Source organism: Hypomesus nipponensis, chromosome 15 (assembly GCF_054491055.1).
Source record: "Hypomesus nipponensis isolate SF chromosome 15, ASM5449105v1, whole genome shotgun sequence".
Classification (NCBI taxonomy): domain Eukaryota; kingdom Metazoa; phylum Chordata; class Actinopteri; order Osmeriformes; family Osmeridae; genus Hypomesus; species Hypomesus nipponensis.
In genome coordinates, this window is record NC_140375.1 from 16175001 (window position 1) to 16180000 (window position 5000).

General features: G+C 52.2%; 1 protein-coding gene across 2 annotated transcripts in view; it reads left to right on the forward strand.

Annotated features, from left to right (window-relative positions):
- The window catches only part of gria4a (glutamate receptor, ionotropic, AMPA 4a), a 50188-nt gene that overhangs the window by 12487 nt on the left and 32701 nt on the right, over positions 1–5000 (forward strand). The window lies entirely within an intron of this gene.

Here is a 5000-nt window from a genome sequence, read left to right on the forward strand (position 1 = left end):
GACCTCAACATGCATGGCAGAGCCGAGGAGCAGGCCTGAGGGAAGATAGGGAGGGGAGGAGGGGAGGAGGAGAGGAGGGGAGGAGGAGAGGAGGGGAGGAGGGGAGGGGAGGAGGGGAGGGGAGGAGGGGAGGAGAGGAGGGGAGGGGAGGAGGGGGGGGAGGGGGGAGGAGAGGAGGGGAGGGGAGGAGGGGGGAGGGGGGAGGAGAGGAGGGGAGGGGAGGAGGGGGGAGGGGGGAGGAGAGGAGGAGAGGAGGGGAGGGGAGGAGGGGGGCGCAGGTCAAGCCCTACTGTGCCCGTTTATCTGTAGTTACACTCAATCACTGTAGATGTAGTCAGCTGGAAGGACACGCACACACCAGGGACGCAAACACAGACACACACACTCCCCACTGCTGCTCTTGGCTGAAACATGCTCTGAGGCTGCTCCTTCCTGTAGTCCCCCCAGTCCTCTCTCATCCATACTCTGTCTGTCTCTCTGCCTGCCTCTCTGCCTGCCTCTATGTCTGCCTCTCTGTCTGTCTCTCTGTCTGTCTCTCTGCCTGTCTCTCTGCCTGCCTCTTTGCCTGCCTCTATGTCTGTCTCTCTGTCTGTCTCTCTGCCTGTCTCTCTGCCTGCCTCTATGTCTGCCTCTCTGTCTGTCTCTCTACCTGCCTCTATGTCTGCCTCTCTGTCTGTCTCTCTGCCTGCCTCTCTACCTGCCTCTATGTCTGCCTCTGTCTCTCTGTCTCCTCTCTCTTTTTTCCTCCATGTCTTCCTCTCATTATATCTGTTCTGCCCTCCTCTTGCCACACCACCCAGAGAGGAGGAGAACCAGATTGTGGAGGAAGAAAAATGCATAAAGAGAGGGAGAGAAAGAGAGAGAGAGGTTGTAAGGAGAAAGGAAGAGAGCGTGTGTTCATATTGAGCTAGCAGCCTGGCTCAAAGCTTGTACGATTTATCGTTCAGAGAAGGAGCGAGGCAGAGGTGGGGGTGCGGACGGTGTGTGGGGGGTGCGGAGGGGAGGGGTGAGTGAAGAAAGAAGGGATACACATTCTGATAGACTGTGAGCCGTTCCCCTCCTCCATCCTACTATCCTCCCCCCTCTGTCTCCCCGTCTGTGATGAACGACTCGTTGTCTGCCTGTGTGTGTGTGTGTGTGTGTGTGCATGTACTCTGGACAGGCCCACAGGGGGTTCTAAGGCAGTTAGCAGTGTTTAAAAATGACTGGAGAAAACAGACGACCACTGTCACATGACACACACACACACACACACACACACACACAGATTAGGCCAGTTTTATGGACGTGTGTGTGTGCCTCTGGGGGGTAGTGTGAGCAGCACAGTTTACAGCACATGATCAGAGATAATCATCTCCCTCCTGGTTGACAGGTGGATGAGAGTGGTGAGGAGATACTAAAGAGAAGGTTTCTCTGCAGGGACAAATGTCCTTGCATACTGTGGCAGGATGTTCCTGGCAACGATGGCATTATGGGATGTTTGCTGCTTGTGTGCGGCCAGGTGAATGAGAATCTACTGTGCTAGTCTCAGTGAAGAGTCCTTGAGACGCTGATGTCTGTTATGTGGAAGGTTTTGTGGTGGCATAAAATCTAGTGTGCGTGTGTTTATGTATTGTCTATATATATGTGTGTATGTATATATGTGTGTGTGTGTGTCTAAGTTACTCCTTCAGAGTCGATGGTTTCCAGCCTGTAAGACAAGATGACGACCTTGGGTTGTCTAAGCTTCTGAAACGTGACGTGTTAGTGTGCGTGTGTGTGCATGTGTGTGTGTGTCACAGGGGGGAAAGAATGAGAAGAACAGATTGAAAAGGGTTAAGGGAGCAAGGAAACAGGTGCAGGGAGGAGGAGAGCAGCAATCAAAGAGAATGAAGGAGTGCGAGAGTCGAGCAGTTTACCCAGGATGCTTCTCTTCCACAGCCAATGACCTTTGACCCTGGTAATCAGCACTGACATGTGGTGTACAAACTCTCAGAAGCAGCTGTGTGTGTGTGTGTGTCATAAGGTAATATATCTCATCAACACAACATAGCAGCATCTGTAATGGGGAGCAGCAATTGCATTTTTAGAATCTCTTAAAAAGGCACACAAATAGAAAGAAGACACACACACACGCTCACACGTACACACACACACACGCTTATACACACACACACACACACACACACATACACAGCTGCAGGGGCATTTAAGGACCCATTTCCACTTCTTCCTTGCTCCCTCGCCCCTCTCTTTTGCCCTGCCGGGCAGCCCTGCCAATCACAGAGACAGCTGTAGGCTCCGGGCGGGCGAGGAGAGGGGGAGAGAGAGACAGAGGGGTACGGGTAGAGAGAGATGGGGAGGAGAGGGGGAGAGAGAGGAGGGGTATGGGGTAGAGAGAGATGGGTATGAGGGGGGGAGAAAGACAGAGGGAGAGTGGGAGGAGGAAGAGAAGGGGAGGGAGGAGGGGAGGATGAGGGGGGAGGGAGAGACAGAGGGAGAGTGGGAGGAGGAAGAGAAGGGGGAGGGAGGAGGGGAGGATGAGGGGGGAGGGAGAGACAGAGGGAGAGTGGGAGGAGGAAGAGAAGGGAGGAGGGGAGGATGAGGGGGGAGGGAGGGCAGAGGGAGAGTGTGAGGAGGAAGAGAAGGGGGAGGGAGGAGGGGAGGATGAGGGGGGAGGGAGGATGAGGGGGGAGGGAGGATGAGGGGGGAGGGAGGGCAGAGCCTCTTTGGCAGGATGGGGTGTTGTCTCATCACTGTCAGAAAGCCGTGGGTCTTCTGGATCCTGCTCTTGCCCTCTCCTCCCTCGTTTGTCCTCCTCCCTCCCCCTCCTCTCTCTTCCTCGCTCTGAGAGCAAGGGGGGGCGTGTCTTCCTCTTTATCTCAGCTTGAGTCTGTTGTGTGTCGGAAAAAGACACAGACAGCGAGAGAGAGAGGGTTCCCGAGAAAGAGAGTGATAGTGGAAGAGAGATGAATAGATGGATTCATTCACTGCGAGGCCCCAAACACAGTCAGTCCTCTGACTGAGGCTTCCTTAGTCCTGTCACTGTCTACACAAAGACTCAATCTATAACACACACACACACACTGCAGTCACGAACATGCGCACACACACACACGCACACACACACGGAGTCACGGCCCACATTCATTATCAAATTACTGATAATCCTTATTATAATCACAGCCTTGTTTATAAACTTGTGTCTTGTGAGGACAATATTACACAGCGATCTATTGATGCTTATTAAATCCCATGATGTTCAATCCATGCTGCGACCTTCCCTCTGGTGTGAAGCATCGATCCCCCAGAACACTGTCACTCCAGACAGTGTGCTGATGACAACACGCTACTGTCAGAGCACCGTCTTACAGCCCTGCTAATACTAATGCTGGAGAACATGGAGGGAGGGAGGGAGGGAGAGGGGAGGGAGAGGGGAGGGAGGGAGGGAGGGAGAGGGAGAGGGGAGGGAGAGGGGAGGGAGGGAGGGAGGTAGAGGGGAGGGAGGGAGGGAGAGGGGAGGGAGGTGTAGAGGGCAGGTTACTGTGACTGTGTGTCAGTAACTCACAGTACAGTAACAGTTACAGTGACAGTGTATGTTTAGAGGGATGGATGCATGGATAGATGGAGTGATACTGTAGATGGTTAATTGATTTGACAAATGAATGGTTGGTTGGTTTGATGAGTAAAGCTGCTTCTTACATCTGCAAGACAGCAAAATTAGTTATTACACGAGTGTGTGTGTGTGTGTGTGTGTGTGTGTGTGTGTGTGTGTGTGTGTGTGTGTGTGTGTGTGTGTGTGTGTGTGTGTGTGTGTAGGAGAGCCAAAGCCAGAGAGAGCCAGTGAGCAGGCCTCAGTGGGGCTGTGGTGGGCCATGGTTTAACTGTGGCCATGATGCATCACACCGTTCCCCTCTCTCTCCTCGTTAATGTTTTATGAAAGAAGCTTAGCAGACATTTTATTATGACGCCTGTGGCTGGCAGGCAGCCCGAGGAAACACAGCACAGCAGGAGGAGGAGAGAGAGATGGAGAGAGAGAGAGAGAGAGAGAGAGAGAGGGAGAGGGAGAGGGAAGGAGGGAGAGGGAGAGGGAGAGGGAGAGGGAAGGAGGGAGGGATTGTCCCTCCCAACCTGAGAGACAGCAAGCTAACTAAAGAGAGTTGATGAGGCCTCAGCATCCATCCATTGTCTTCGCGTTTTGGTTTTGTGTTTGGTGTAGAGAATCCGCAGTCTGTTTACATTTTATGAACAACTGCTGACTTTTCCACTTTGGGTGCTGCCTTGTATACGTGCTGTACCGCGGGATGTCTCCAATTTAAACAGAAGTGAATTAGACAAGTGAAATACTTGACTTCAATGAGTAACTTCCATCCTGGCCTCTTTTGTGCTCTAATCTATCTCTAATCCACCCTTATCTCTGTAGAGGTGAAGGCCAGCGTCTTTGTTTAATTGCTAGAAGCAGCGCTGCAAAGCTGCCTCTCTCTCTGTTTACAGCTCAGAAGCTTACCACTGATAATGGAATTACTTTTAGTCCCTTGAAAGAGAGAGAAAGAAAGAGACAAGAGAGAGAGAAAACTGAGAGAGAAGAGGCGAGAGAGAAGAGAGAGAGCCTGTGTGTGTGTGTGTGTGTGTGTGTAAGAGAGAGATTGAGTGGTAGAGAGAGAGAGAGAGACGGCTGTTTAGAGATCTGGATTCCTCCTCTGTTTACTACAGTGGAAAGTGGTCGGGGCGAATGACGCAGTGTTTTGCTTCAAAAAGACACCTGTCTGAAAGGAGTGAATGAACAGAGAGAGAAAGAGAGAGAGAGAGAGAGAGAGAGAATATGGAGACAGCAAGGGGAGGAAAGGAGGAAGCGTGTGTTTGATGTGGCTCTCGTCAGGAAAGCAGCTCCCATAGGCGGAGCATGTGCAGTATCAGAAGACTGGGAGTGTGCACCGGCAACAAACAAAACTCATCTCCCGGATTCTTAGAGCGAGAGCTGTAAGTGTGCCAGTGTGTGTGCCAGTGTGTGTGTCTGTCTG